The sequence below is a fragment of the Pogona vitticeps genome, chromosome 10 (assembly GCF_051106095.1).
Source record: "Pogona vitticeps strain Pit_001003342236 chromosome 10, PviZW2.1, whole genome shotgun sequence".
Lineage (NCBI taxonomy): Eukaryota > Metazoa > Chordata > Lepidosauria > Squamata > Agamidae > Pogona > Pogona vitticeps.
The window spans coordinates 4087465-4103061 of NC_135792.1; the positions used below are offsets into that span (position 1 = coordinate 4087465).

Consider the following 15597-nt stretch of genomic DNA (forward strand, 5'->3'; position numbering starts at 1 on the left):
CTGCAGAAATGGTCCTGCTGGGACACAGCAAGATACCCGTGATGCAGCATGTGAGCTGTATCGGTCTGGGTCAGTTGTGGATCATGCAGAAATCGACGTGTGTGTGGGGAAAAGTACGTTAAGGATTGTTAGACAAAATCATCTAAGACCTCAAAAATAGGAAAACCTCTAGATGGTGATGCCCGTGTAAAAGAGACAGAATATGCATGGGCAATAAGACCTCTGGGTAGTGTGGGTGGCATATAAATTGAATAAATAAATGAATAAATAAATATGTGATTCTGTTCAGGGACATTAATACATGGGTGTGTTTAAATTCACCTTTTTAAGGATGTCCCTCTAATCCTTATGGGTAATTTGGTTTAAACATATATTCCCCCCCCCCCCCGGTAGCATATTATTACAAATGCAATTGTTGGGTTTTGACACAGAATCTCTACTCCCATTTTGTTGGGCTGATCTACGCAGAAGTGAAACGCTATGTTGGGAAGTCAGCTCCTCTGAAATCTCCTGAGTAAAACTAGGCGTTGGGACTTCGGTATACCGTTGTGCCTATATAAGGTTTGCACACAACCCTTCTCAATATTAGCAGGAATGCCTCAAAGGCCAGCTTCGCAACCGCAGCTGAAGAATGCACATATGGTTAAGGTAGGGAAACAACCACATACGCCTTGAATATGGGCTCTGCGCACAGCAAGCTTGGTTCCCATCTGTTGTTTGTTTAAACAGCTTTTTCCCCCCCTTTGCTTCTTTGTAGTTGTAGGAGAAAAGAGGGGAGGAGGGGTGTGTTTGGGAAGGAGGAAGGATCAGAGAGGCTTTGGCTTCTAAAAAAGAGAGGGGGAGGGAAAGAATTTAAACATATCAGTTTTATCCCAATTTAACCAACTGTGGTCCCCCTTCCTTCCCTCACCAAGAATCATGGGAACGATCCTTTGGGTGATGAGCAGAGAATTATCCATGCAAGGTCCTGAGGGCCAACTCCCTTGATGCATGGCTACGATTCTCAGGGATCCACGAGGAAAGGAAATGATGTTTAAACTAGTTTACGACTGCTGTGTGGGTCTAGTGTCATTCCCCTCACCCAAAAACATTCCCCCGGCAGCAGTGGCTTGGGGAACGGCTTCCTATCCCACCAAGATGAGGAAACCAAGCCCTGAGAGGAAAGTCTGAAAGAACTGGACATGTTTAGCCTCGAGAAAAGAAGATAGGATAGCAGTTTTCAAATATTTGAAAGGCTGTCCTACAGAGGAGGGGGCAGGATCTCAATCATCCCAGAGTGCAGGACATGTAATAATGGGCTCGAGCTACACGAAGCCAAATTTAGGTTGAATATCAGGTAAAATGTCTTAGCTGTTAAAACATTAGGACAATGATCTTGGGAGGTGGTGAGCGCTCCAGTGTTGGAGGCGTTCAAGAGAAAAGTGGAAAACCGTCTGTCAGATGTATTTTGATTTTGACCCCTGCATTGAGCAGGGGGTTTGGACAATGGCTTCAATTAATCTATGGTTCTATGAAAGAAATCTGTTCCTCATAGATAAGCCTATGAGGATGTGACTTTTATGCTTGCTGAGTAGGGATGAGATTTTTTTTGGATTTTCTGGACTACAAATACCATAATTCCCCATTCTTAGAGTTCTACGTACTTTCTGGGCACCTTACAAACACTTCAGCGTGAAGCGCCAGGAAGTAAAGGCCTAAACTGAAAAGTTTTGAGCTAGGCCTAGTTCCACTTAAGCTTCCTGTTCCTGCTGCAATGCCAGCTGGGAGTTTGGGCAGAGCTAGGCCAAGCTAAGCTCCAGAACCTTCCAGGTTTGACTAATGGATTCCAGTTTTGGGGAAAGAGAATGAAGAAATAAATTAGTACATAAATAAATAAAGTTGAAGACTTTTACAGTGATAAAACAAGCCCCCTTTGTAACCATGAAGAGGGAGTCGTTGTTGTAAGAAGAATCATTCTCTCTTTCTCTCTCTCTCTCTCTCTCTCTCTCTCTCTCTCTCTCTCTCTGTTTTTCTTGGTTCCTCAAAGTACCGGGCTAAAACTCTTGTGAATTGGGGAATATTTTGTTTCCTTTTTGACTTTGTGAAAGGAAACCGTACCGAACCAAACCCTGAGAATGACCTCTCTCCTAATCTCTAAAGGAAAAGCCGAATTTAAGATGGATTTCTTTCTTCAGCTCTCCCTGGACTCTGGGTTTTATGTGAGAAAACTGGAGCTGCAGCACACCTGTGAGTAATGGGAACATAGTGGTTGTTCTTCCAACAGGAACTTCTGAAGCTCCCAGGAATTCTTCTGATGCTGGAATACGAGAAGCAGCTGTAGGTCTTAATCGCGTCAACCTCTTTCTTTGGAAATTTAATAAACATCCCTTTCCTTAGCAGAGAAGCTGCTATTCCTCACCCCCACCTCCATCATTGCTTCTCAGGCTTTGCGGTGTTCAGCTATAATCTGTTGATTTGTAAGAAGATGGAAGGGAGTTTTCCACAGTTCATTACGGCAGGTAAAAGAAAAAGAGACCTATCTAAAGGGGAAGGCAAAAGAGACCAAATCCAAATGATAAAGCCTCTGAAGGCACCTTAAAGTGGTACCATCAGATCTACAGATGGTACAGCAGTATTCTAGAGCCACGTGTATCAAAGTCAAAGCCATATACAGACCATGGTGGAAAGGGGTTAAATGTACACCATCACCACCTCAGTGGGTCAACAGCACCATTGAGGAGTTGAGTATTGGAGAAGGCCTGCCTAAGATACTTTGATGCCTGAGGTGCAAAACAAGATGGCAGCAGCTATCGGGGGAAACATCTTTGGACTGCACAGCCTGCCCAAGGCGACAATGGCCGGCTTTTCTCCCAGGAGGCCCAGTGGGGAATCGAACTCCCAACCTCTGGCTCTGTAGGCACTTACCTAACTCACTGAACTTGAGCTCTGGTGGAGGTAAAGCAAAGACAGAGGACTTATATACAGGGGGATCCAGTTCATTTTCTGTTTAAGAACCATTCCTCGCTTTACCTCTATCAGTGCAGAAGACCTGTTTCACTTCTACCATCTCCGGACGGATTCCAGCATTCAGACCGACAGCTCCCTGGTGCCTACGCATCCCTCTGTAATAAAAACAACAACACACAACCCAATTTATATTGTGGAAGTTTTTCCCCTCCCAGCTTTGGAATACTATGTTCAGAGATAGGAAAGAAGGAGGCTGGCTTTTTTTTTTTTTTGGTTTTGCTTTGTTTGTTTTATTTTAAGATATAATGAGAACTTTGTGTGAGCAGCCCTCAGCGGTGCTGTTAGTCTGTGATTAATGTCACTGCATAATTCTGACAAGCTGTAGGTCTCCCATGGCGTCCATTCATCTCAAGAGTTCCCCCTCCAGTTCTTATTTATTTAGTGAACAACATGTAAGCATCATTCTCTCTCTCTCTCCCTCTCCCTCTCTCTGGTCTAAATGTATCTGTGCTTCAGAGCTGGGACTTCAAGGTTTCAGCCTTTTTGACAATAATGAGATCATCCAGACAATTACGGCTTGTTTTTTGTGTGTGTTTTATTTAAAGAACCAAAAAACAACCCTTGACTAGGGAGGAAGATTAAAGAAAAGTTAAGGAGCTTTGTCTGTTTCCTGTTATCCATTTGCAGAGCTGAGTGGGGGGAGATCAGATGGAGGGAAGGGAGGGTAACAACTCTTTAACATTTCAATTGTACAAAATCAAGGTGAAGACAGCTGTGATAGTTGCAAATTAGTAGGGCCCAACGTGTGTTCTCTATCCGTGTACCTTTTTCTGTCCAGGGACAAAAAAAGAAGAAAATCTGCATATGTTTTTGCATATTTCCAGTAAAATTTAGTTATGGGTAGCACTGATTGGCTAGGATCAATGCAATCACCAGCTCCTGTTCTCCAAAACCTCCTGGCCAGCCTCTTGCCACTCTGTTGTGATTTTTCTGTTTGCTTGTTTAAAGAAAAAGTGGATGCTAAACAGTGACTTCTTTGCCCATCAGGATTGCTGAGGCAGCGTTGCCAACGATGCCAGCATTGTGGTGCTTGGGCAACCCTAGGGCAACAGGAGAAAGGGAAAGGGACTAAGGAGAGATTGATGGTAGGTGTGTGCATTTGAGCCCCTTGTGCTGTCTGGAACAAGACAGAGAATGGAGAATGAACCTTGGGACTCAGAAGCATCTTCTTGTCCAGCCCCGGGTGGCACCAGCAACGACAAAAGGCTAGAATACCCTTCCATCCTATGGTGTGTTGTAGGTAAACTGAGTGTGATGAAAGGCCTTGTGAGAATAGGTGGCAACTGCTGTGATTGCCGGCAGTGCCTTGCCTCCCACCCAGCTACCAAAAAATAGTTCTCCTTCTCCCCCTCTGCAGCTTTGGATTGCTCCGTTAACCTTGTAATAGCAGGATTTTATCTGGATTCTGGTCCCGTTTCCCAGGATTTCCTTTGTATTCATTTCCATAAATACCTGGCCTGCAGGCGGTTCTGGGATCCCTCTCCATCCGTGCCTGCCCTGCCTCTGTGACATCACAAGGCCCCGCCCCCTGGATCACACAAGCTGGACGCTGTTGGCTGGGGACCTCTAGCCGGCACGTCCCTTCGGGGCCTTTGCTGACCAAGTTGAACACCAAAAAAAAGAGGTAAATCTCGTTATAAAGCAGGTGATGGTTCCACTGAGGACGCTTATTTTTCTCATGCAAATGAAGAAGAGAATGAAAAAAAGTGGGGGTAGAATTTTTTTAAAAAAACAACCACCACCACTTCTCTCAGTGTACAAATGGGCAGTGGAGGGATAGAGACGAAAAGTCCCATCAAAACTAGATTAAAATAACATCAAAGAATGAAAATAAGTGAATTCAGAGTTTAACTATGAAACTCTCTTTCCTGCTGTGTATCTAGATACTGCAGGAGCCTCAAAGCCATGATTAGCTTAGACACCAAAGGCCGAACAGTACTGCAGATCAGCTCACACAGTTATAGATGACATCAAAGCAAATTCCATGGGAAAGACAAGGGCAGGCAGTATACACAGCACGACATGTGCCTCAATCAACATGACCAGTGGGGTGTCTTCGGAGCGGCTGCTGAAAAGACGGGGAAAAAAAAAAGAGCCGGTTGCTTACCTTGCCAGATGGCGATGGCAGCTGGGAGCTGTTGGGGTCGATGGGCTGGAAGGCGTCGCAGCCACCGATGGGCGGAGCGCGGCGGGACGGGCGGAGCTAAGGACGCAGGCATGAACATACGCAGACATGCTCAGAAAAAGGCATGTGGGCACTTCGCTCAGGTATTGGCCTGAGTCCTCTCAGCAGTTTACAGAAGTGTGTGTAAGTCGCAGCAGTGAATCACCACTAATTAGCAAGGGTTCATGGGATGGGTAGTCTCGTCGACCACCAGGCTTCACAGAGTTGTTGTTTAGTCGTTTAGTCATGTCCGACTCTTCATGACCCCATGGACCAGAGCACGCCAGGCCCTCCTGTCTTCCACTGCCTCCCGGAGTCGGGTCAAATTCATGTTGGTCACTTCGATGACACTGTCCACCCATCTCATCCTCTGTCGTCCCCTTCTCCTCTTGCTGTCACATTTTCCCAAAATCAAGGTCTTTTCCAAGGAGTCTTCTCTTCTCATGAGCCAAAGTATTAGAGCCTCAGCTTCAGGACCTGTCCTTCCAGTGAGCACTCAGGGTTGATTCCCTTCAGAATGGATAGGTTTGTTCTCCTTCCAGTCCAGGGGACTCTCAAGAGTCTCCTCCAGCGCCACAATTCAAAAGCATCAATTCTTCGGCGGTCAGCCTTCTTTATGGTCCAGCTCTCGCTTCCGCTTCCCAGAGGGTCCCTCTCAAAGAACCATCTCTCCCATGAACCCTTGGGGCTGCCATGAGCCATGACCACTCCCAATGGGACAGATTCCTTCCTTTCGAAAGGCTCATAATCACAACGGAGATCCATGTGTAGATAACGCAACCTACTCTACGGACTTCTGCCCGTGGGAATTCTAGGAGCTGCAATCAAAAAAAGCCTGAAAGTCTACTTCCTATTCAGCAGCATATCATTCCCTGAGATTTCAGGGCCAAACCTGAGGCCAGGGGTGGGGTGGGGCCTTGTGATGTCATTGAGGTTGGGTAGGCAAGTGTTAGGATGGGGGCAAGCCCAGCCTGCCCATGTAACACTTTTGTGTTCCAATGGGTACTATTTTTCTCGGTAAAGGTCAAGGTTCCCCTTGACATATAGTCCAGTCGTGCCCAACTCTAGGGCGCGGTGCTCATCTCCATCCCCAAGCCGTAGAGCCAGCAGACAGTTTCCATGGTCACATGGCGAGCATGACTACTTGTTTTCTTAGACTTCTATTAATGTTTCTTAGTCCCACCCTTTTGGGCTGGAGTAATCCTTCATAGGAGTTACACCTACACACGTTCCTTCTGAGCCATTGAGCTCTGATGCATGTTCTGGTGCACGTTTTACCTTACAGGTAAGCCACCCCCCAAAAAAACATCGCCATTTTCCAGAGCTACTAGCCTTGAGATTCGTCACCTCGTCAGTTCACCAGAAAAAGCACGGCGATTCCTGGAGAACTTCAGCTGAACTTCTCTAAAGACCTGGCAATCCCACGTACAAAAGCAGCAGCCACAACGGAAGGAGCCACAAACATAACCTTGTTAGGCTACCTGGTTGCCGTTGCTTGAGCTGATGCAGTTGTGCGGACCTGCCACAGAACCTCAGCAGAGCAGCTGGGTTGCATATAACCCCATTTAGAAACAGAAGAAGGTAAGCTCAAGGCATCGTGATAATTTATCTAATTCGATAACAACGTTCGGCCGGCACAATTCCAGGAAAAGCGATGTCCATTCCAAAGTTTTGTCACCGGGCTGAGCAGAGTGAAGAACGGATAATTCTGCTTTAGTCGTTTGTTTGTGTAGCTCTGTGTTTACTTTTTTTGTTGTTGTAAAACAACAGCAATTTTAAAAAAAATCAAAATTCTAAAGTGCAAGAAACTTAAAGAGGAAAAATATATATATCTTTTTTCCAGGTGGCTGACCCAGACTTTGGAATTTTCATAAAACAAGGCCTGTTGAAAACGACACCTGTTTTTCATTTGGAAAGACATGCTCATGAAGTAAGTGTTTCTCCTCACTCGCCTCCCGCTCCCCCCACCTCCTCCGGTGCCTTTTGTCCATTTGGGGGTCTGTGAGTCTTTGTTCCAGATCTTGCAACAGGCATGTATCTCGGGGGGGGGGCAGGGGAACCTGTCCATATTTATTTCAAGACGGTCCACCATCCTTGAGTTAGAGCGTTATGACACGTTCAGCGGTACCATTCCTCAGATCTTGTTTTATTGAGATGAAAAGCCTTCCTTGGAATGGAATCATCAGCTACTGGGAGATTGTGTATTGAAAGAGAGAACCTCCCGTCCTTTTGTTTCATGGTGAAATCTTAGGATTGAAGAGCTGGAAGGGACCCCATCGATCATCAAGTCCAGCCCTTGTGATGGAGGCCCCTTTGGGGGGAATCAAACTCCTAACTTCTGGTTCCGCAGCCAGAGATCTAAACCTCTGAGCTATCCAGAAGTTCATAATAATAATAAGCTTACAACTGCAGAGCCGGAAGGGACTCGATGGATTATCAAGTCCAGCCCCTGTCAAAGAGGCCCCATGGGGAATCAAACTCCTAACCTCTGGCTCTGTAAATCGGATGCCAAAACCACGGACCTATCTGATGCTATGTGAGTCAACAGTCCAGCAGGTGAAACTGTGCTGAATCCATACCACTCTAAACCCCAGGGGAGGTGAAAATTCCTGGAAGTTCATCTCACCTGGGTCTAACTTTATGCTAGTGTTCTGGCGACACCTTTGGATCAGGAGGGGTTACGATCTAGAGTAACGTGGCTCTTTTTCCTGTCCTGAGCCCCCACCCTTTTCGTGGCTCCTCTGCCAGCAGACATCAACCAGCAGAGAAGATCTGTTGGCAGAATAATGCTCTCACACCCACTGGCATAAAAGGGGTCAGTTGGTACTCGCGGCTTATGGCCAGCTGAAAAGTCATACAGCAGCCCTATCTGTACCTTTGAGGTAGGAGAGCACTGTAAGGAAGTGAGTTTTTTCCCCCCATGGAAAAAAGATGGGCTTATTTCACTTCAAATGATGATATAATCTGAGAGGTCCTGAGGTGTATATATTATCTATATGTTATATCTGTTTTTGTTTTTGTTTTTATTTTTTATCATATACATATACAGTGGTGCCCCGCACCACGACGATAATTCGTTCCCCTGAAATCGCTGTTAAGCAAAAACATCGTCCAGCGAAAACAGTTTCCCCGTTGGAATGCATTAAAACCCATTTAATGCATTCCAATGGGGAAATTACCTCGTCGTCCAGCGAAGATCACCCATAGGGGAAGCCATTTTCCGAGTGCCAATTGGCTGTTAAAATGGCTGCCCTGCGAAGCATGGGTCCGGAAAACACAGGGCAGCCATTTCGCGGAGCCGGAAAACATCGCTGTCTTGCAAACAAACTGTTGTCAAACGAAAATCCCCCATAGGAAACATCGTTTTGCGATCGCTATAGCAATCACAAAAAATTCACCGTCGTGCAAATTCGTCATACAGTGGGGTCATTGTCTAGCGAGGTACCACTGTACATACACATACTGCTCAGATCCAAATATTTCAAAACCAGATAGGGCACTGATATCATATCAAACATAAGGCAGTACATATTTACCATGTCTGTGCAAAAGATGGTAAATTGAATTATAATAAATAATTATATTTGCAGAATATGCTTAAAACTAGAAACAGTGAGAGCACACTGAGTTTCAGGGGAAGGAGTATTTCACATCGTTGGTGTCGTAGAGCTAACTGCCCCACTTTTAACGACTGCAAAGCAGACCTGAAAGCCTTCGGATGACCTCTCTGGATGAGTTTGAAGACCGGGTCTATGAGTGACAAATCTAGGCAAATAACGAATTTAACCCTAACTAGGCAAATAACGAATTTGATTCAACCCCAGATGTCTTCTTTTCAAATAAGAAAATAAAGCCCTCTCTATGCAGATTTGAGGGATCAATATCAGAAACCCTAAACAGCCAAGATCAAGAATGAATCTGGGCTGAAACCCTGTTTGCCCCCAAAAACGAACCAGCGCAAACTGCCCGTTCAGTAATTTGTGCCCATATTTAGGGGTAATTTTCTTCTCTGTCTCTCCAACAATGATAACAAAAATGGGCAAGATACTGTTAAAACGACATCATGTTACTTCCGGACCACTGAAGAACAAAGAGAACGGTGTGGCCTAAAAGATGCAACGTTTACAAAAGAGAAAGACTTTAAATAGGATTTGTAAGTACTGCTTAAAACGAGAGCTGACACTAGAATAAACTCTTAAAGGAGCTGAGATACGGTCACAATGTCAGATGTTAGTAGCACACATTATTTACATTATTTACCTTCTGGTAAAACGTAGACCAAAGGAAGGCCACAAATTAAGGCAGCCAGTTCTGATTCTTTCTTCGTTTGCTTTGATCTGTTTCTGGGTATTCTTTGAGCCAGTGGCTTTCATCTCTAAAACGGGGCATCTCCTGCGTGCTGGACGTTCTCCCAGCTTTGAGCTCCAGATGACTTCAAATGCACACACAGCTGGTGGGATACACAAGGCTCACATCAGAAGTCCATGAGTGTGTGTTGTGAGGCTCCTTATCTGATACCAGCTGTGCCAAAGCATGTCTATCTGAATTAGCTCTCTGTGTCTCCAGTAGCAGTCAACACATAACTGTCTAAATTAGAGCTCCGTGTATCTTGTTCCATCCAGGCCCACTCATAAACATCCAAATTAGAAATTAGCGTGCCGTACACCATCTGCATTTTCATAAACATTCACATTTGGGCTTAATATATCTTGCACCTTCCATACTAGGTCTTAATGAGGCTAGAGAGACAGACGTAGAGTTGCATGATATTGGGACAGGTGTGGCAGCAGCATCAAAGAGATTGCAGGATAGAGGAAATGAAGTTTTCCAGAGAGGTCAAATGGAAATATTAAAATAAACTGTAATACTGAGTCCCCCCCCCCTTTTCTTATTCCTTTCATATGGGAGCTGGGATGTCATCACAGCTATATTGACTTTGAAGGTGGAAGTTTTAAAGCAATGGTTCCCAATCTTGATGTTCTTGGACTACAAGTCCCAGGAATCCTGGCCACCACAGCTAGGGGCGAAGGCTTCGGGGAATTTTACTCTGAGGACATCTGGGGACTTGAGGTCAGGAACCACTGCTTGAAACCATGATGTTGTGTTGGACCCAAAGCAATCTCACCAGCCCTTTAGCCAATAAATTCTTCTCCGGTGTTTCCTCCCTGCATACATTCTCCCCATCAATCTTTGCTCTTTATTTGTGAGTGAGATTGCCCATGCAAACATACTCTTCTGGTAGGCAACAGAAGAAAGGGTGAGAAACGCAGAACATTCACACTTAAACGAACCAGCGTTCCAAGGCCAGCGGGCTTTGTCTTCTTAGCTTTGTATGGAGATTAATCTACAGTGCAGAATATTTCACTAGGAACTCCAAGCCAAGCTATTCCTTCCCAGAACATGCTCTTGGCACTCTTTGTTGCTCTCTCTTTGCTGGGGCTGACTTCGTGCCAAACCTTAACATTTTTTATGAATTTCTGACTCAGGCAAAACTCCAAGAGCAATTGATGGACGTTTTGCCCAAACAGGCACTTCGGAATGAGCCCGGACTCTGTGGAAAGCTAAATTAAAACACACAACCTTGCCAGAGATCAGAAAAGTTATTTTTCAGCTGCACAGCTCTCCAAAGCACCACCTTCCTGCCCCCCCAAAGCAACCCCACAGATGGCACCGGCTGTAGGGTTTTGTGAGTGACTTCCACCAGCCCCTTGTACTTGAAACTGATGAAGGCATTCCAGTTCAGAATTCTCATTCATTCTTTTCAAGGGGTTCACGCAGTATAAGACGGCGGTGATGTTGTTGGCCTTTCAGCAGTTCCAGGTTCTGGATCCACCCCTGCCCAGGTGGGAGCAGACACTTCCTCATTCCCTTGCTTCACAACATCAGTGTAAAAGAAGAACTCCTGATGCCATTTAAGAGGAAACGGTGCTAGGACAAAATCGAGGCCGAGCAAATTCCAAATGGGACTCTCCGTCTCTGTTTGTGTTTTGTCTGGCACTCAGAATGCCATTAGAGCTCAAATAATAACGTGAAACATTCATGTTCTCTCCTGAAACCTATCCAGGCAGACTTTCCATACAACCCCGATCGTCTGCCATAATGGGAATCAAATTAACAGGATAATTGGACGCTTCTTTTTTCTTTTTAGTGTAGTGGTGGAAAGAAGAAGAGAAGAAAGCTATGGAAAGAAGGAAATGCCAGAAGGAGAGAAGAAAAAAGGTCGGTTCCAAATTGTCTGGAAAAAAAACACACTGGATTTTCTGTGCTACGTTTGCAATTATGTTGGCAGGATGAACAAGTATGTTAATAGAATCCCAACGAACCCACAGTATCGCGGTTCTCACTGGGTGGAAACGCAGAGAGCTTGTGTCCCGCTCGCTCAGAGTTTTATAGCACTCAATTTCGAAATTATTTTGAAAACACACTTGCTTTTTAAAACAGGTAACAAAGCAGCAGCAGTATAAACACGTTCAAACTGGATGATACATAAAAATATCCCCCCCACCCTCAGCCAAGCTGAATGCACCCCAAATGCATCTATGCATGGGAGCAGCTTGAAAAAGTATGTCCATCAAAGTTTCTTCACTCCCAAAGTCGAGGAATCAGCCTCAGAACTTGCCTTGACATTGTCCAAATCACAAAAGTAAGGAAAACATTTAAAAAGCTCCAAATTTTTACCCAGATCAAAAAAGCCCAGGCCTTTTTCCTTTGGCCAAATCAGTTAGCTCACGTGGCTTTCACTTTTTGTGGGAATGCTGGGATTGTAGCTTGCAACATTTGGATTACAAATCCATAATTCTTCATTCTGGGAGTTCCACCTGACAGGCAGATACCTGTTGTTGTTGTTGTTTAGTCATTAAGTCGTGTCCGACTCTTCGTGACCCCATGGACCAGAGCACGCCAGGCCCTCCTGTCTTCCACTGCCTCCCAGAGTTGGGTCAAATTCATGTTGGTTGCTTTGATGACACTGTCCATCCATCTCGTCCTCTGTCGTCTCCTTCTCCTCTTGCCTTCACACTTTCCCAACATCAGGGTCTTCTCATGAGATGGCCAGACACCTAAATAAGGCTCACCTGGGGGAAAAGCCTAGACCTGACATCTTTGTGGCCAGCTAGGCCTAGCTCCACCCAAGCTTCCTGTTCAGAGAGGAAGCTGCCTCAAGGCCAGCTTGGGGGTGATGCCCGAAGATCATCTCTACAAATCTCTCAATGATTCGGTTACCAAGCAGGTGGCACGTCAGCCTCTCCTGCTGTAAACAAACCCATGTTTCCTCATAAAAATTATTATATCTTGAACAGAAAGCTCCTCTTGAATCAGACAGAGATGTCGTAATGCTGAATTCGAGCCAGAATTCCTCTGAAATTGCTGCGACATGAAGGTTAAGTAGCAAAATGTATGTCAGGAATAAAAGGGAATTTGCTAAAATGGCCCCCACTTATAATCCTCCATGTCTGCTGTTCATGCGTTCCATATGGGGGTGAAGGTTGAAGCCAATGAACAAGAGCAAAGCTTCAAAATGCTGCCACAGCTTTTGACCTCCCTCTTTTTGCCATCTGGTGTGCCCTGTTTTCTCCTGGGTTAGTGATGACAAATTGCAATTCCTAGTCACTGAGGTATCTACAGGATTTGACAGGCTCGTAGCTACTAGGCCATACAGTATGGCCAATCTCCCCTATGTTCTATACTTGGGTGGAGATTGTGAGTCAATAACACATAAAGGAAAATATTTATTTCTTGCTATTAGAATGTTACTTTGTATTCCTTCAGAACATCTTTTATCTTGAAACCAAAGCTTGGGAATGCTACATTTTTGGAACGCAGTTTCCCAAAAATCTGGGAGCTATAATTAAGAAAAGCAGCAATTAAATTAGTAATTAGAAGTAGTAATTATGTGTCTGGAATATCACTTTCCCCCATCTGCTTCTGTTTGAATATTCATTTCTGTTTGGGGACTTGCACACTCCGCCTCGATAAAAATCTGAGTAACATGACTTTTGTTTTCCTCGTTAAAGGAAGAGTAAAATGGCTTCAGTGTAAAACCAATACTCTTTTGCAAAGTTTGCCAGTTTCAGGAATGAACACGGCCCTTCCCTCATCTACCCTACATGGGGGGGGAGGGGGGAATGGAAAGAAATTAATAATTTGATTCAAGCTAACATTGAAAAACCTGGACAACATAAATTCTGAACAGATTATGTGGCATTCTATAACATCCCCTTCTTTGGCACATGTTTTAGACACAGCTTAAAATGCCCCAAATCTGGAATGTTCAACTTAACATAACCACACTCATCCCTGCACTATAAATACATAAAAATGTCAAAATAATAAAGGTATTCTTCTTCTGCCAGTGAACACATCATATACTCTCATTAGAGAGACATTTGGCTTTAAAGACACATGCAATTTAGATGTAATCTAAAGACCAGAGCTTGCTTTTCTTCCTGCTGCTGCTCAACTGGTTTAGCAAGCCCCACGGAAGCATCATCAGAATGAACTTTTGCTCGTCGTGTCTGAGCTCCACCATGCTGCTGATCTTGTAGCCCTCGTGTGATTTGTGTGGGTTTAATGTTCTGAATAATGAACAATGTGATTAATCTTAGAACTGCAGGGCTGGCGGCGACCCTATGGATCATCAGGTCCAGCCCCTGTCACGGAGGCCCCGTGGGGGAATCGAACCCCCAACCTCTGGGTCTGCAGCCAGATGCCTCAAAGCACTGAGCTATCCCGCCGTTCTGTGTACATCTGTTTTGGTTCTTCTTTTTTCTCCTCCTCCTCTGACTCCATCTCATGACTTTCTGGTTGATTTATTACTTTGTACCAAATGACCAAGGGATGGTCTTGTTTAATCCTTCAGTCATTTCCCAAAGCAAAAATGGTAAGTTCTTGGAACATTCTAGATGTGTTTGCCTTTGGCTGGCTCCTTGCATCGCTACCCCTTATGCTTCCTGACATCAGCCTTTGTGGGGAAAACACTTTGCAAACAAAATATCAATTTATTCTCGAAGGCTTTCATGGCCGGGATCCGATGGCTGTTTTAGGTTTTTCAGGCTGTTTGTTCTTGTTCCGAAGGTTTTTCTTCCTATCGTTTCACCAGTCTCTATGGCCGGCATCTTCAGAGGACAGGAGTTAGAACTCTGTCTGTGTCCTGGTGCAGTGTGTGGGATAGTTGAGTGTCAGAACACAGACGGAGTCCTATCTCCTGTCCTCTGAAGATGCCGGCCACAGAGACTGGTGAAATGTTGGGAAGAAAAACCTTTGGAACAAGAACAAATAGCCCGAAAAACCTACAACAACCATCAAAATATCCATGTTTTGAACATGACGCCCATGTCTAGCGCTTCGTACTGCAGCCATGGGTGTGAGGATGTTGCCCCGAGTGTTGCGTACTCTTTCCACCCTTTTGATGGCCTCCTTTCATTTAAAAGCCCTAGGTTGTGAAAGAAATCAACCCTGAGTGCTCCCTGGAAGGACAGATCCTGAAGCTGAAGCTCCAATACTTTGGCCGTCTCATGAGAAGACTCCTTGGAAAAGACCCTGATGTTGGGGAAGTGTGAAGGCAGGAGGAGAAGGGGACAACAGAGGACGACATGGTTGGACAGTGTCATGGAAGCGACCAACATGAATTTGACCCAACTCCGGGAGGCAGTGGAAGACAGGAGGGCCTGGCGTGCTCTGGTCCATGGGGTCACCAAGAGTCGGACACGACTTAACGACTAAACTAATTATTTAGCAGAGCTGGTGTCAGGGCATATTCCTCCTAAGAGGACTCAGTCGGCAGATTCCAGACTTCTGCCAGTCCCTTTGACTAAGGTGGTCAATCCCAGGCTTTGGGCGTTTTCCCATTTGCCTCCAAAGCTGAGGAATTCTCTCCATCAGGGCCTTTCACATGGAACCAGAGTCGGACAAATTTAGATCAGGTTGGAAAACCTATCTGTTCAGCTTGAAGCCATAGGTGTAGGGTGCATGGAGAAGTCAGCAACTGGAGTATTTTATTTGAACTTTTTGGCCAGTTCTTAGAAGTTGCTTAATTATTTGGGACCATTGCTTATTTTGAGAGATTCAATGTGTTGCATACTTGTACATTATTGACTTTATGGAAATACACTCTGATATCATCGTCATTGTCATCGTTGTCGTCATCATCATCTCCACCTTATTTTACATCACCCTCACTTCTACCCATTCTGGGTTGAACAATTTACTTGACTTGGTTGCCTGCAATCAGATAATGACATGAGTACTGATAAAGTGCAATTTATATAAGCCTTTATAGCTGCGGATCAGTTCACACAGGGAGAACTTGTTGTCTGAAGTTCTAGCTCTTTCTCTCCCTCTCTCTCTTTCTCTTTCCACCCTCTTCCTTGCACAATGTTGAAGCCAGGAGGAGGGCTTTTGATTTCAAGTGTCTCTTCTGCACATCTAAT

At 45.0% G+C, this 15597-nt stretch overlaps 1 long non-coding RNA gene across 2 annotated transcripts; it reads left to right on the forward strand.

Moving 5' to 3' along the window:
• The first annotated feature begins 211 nt into the window (after positions 1–211).
• LOC140702218 (uncharacterized) lies at positions 212–11663 on the forward strand. 2 transcript variants are annotated; one of them, XR_012081309.2, is made up of 3 exons: positions 212–648; positions 7014–7100; positions 11319–11663. It is a non-coding gene; the product is annotated as an uncharacterized LOC140702218 (long non-coding RNA). The 2 variants fall into 2 exon arrangements; XR_012081308.2 differs by lacking the exon at positions 212–648 and adding an exon at positions 6477–6751.
• The last annotated feature ends 3934 nt before the right edge of the window (positions 11664–15597 follow it).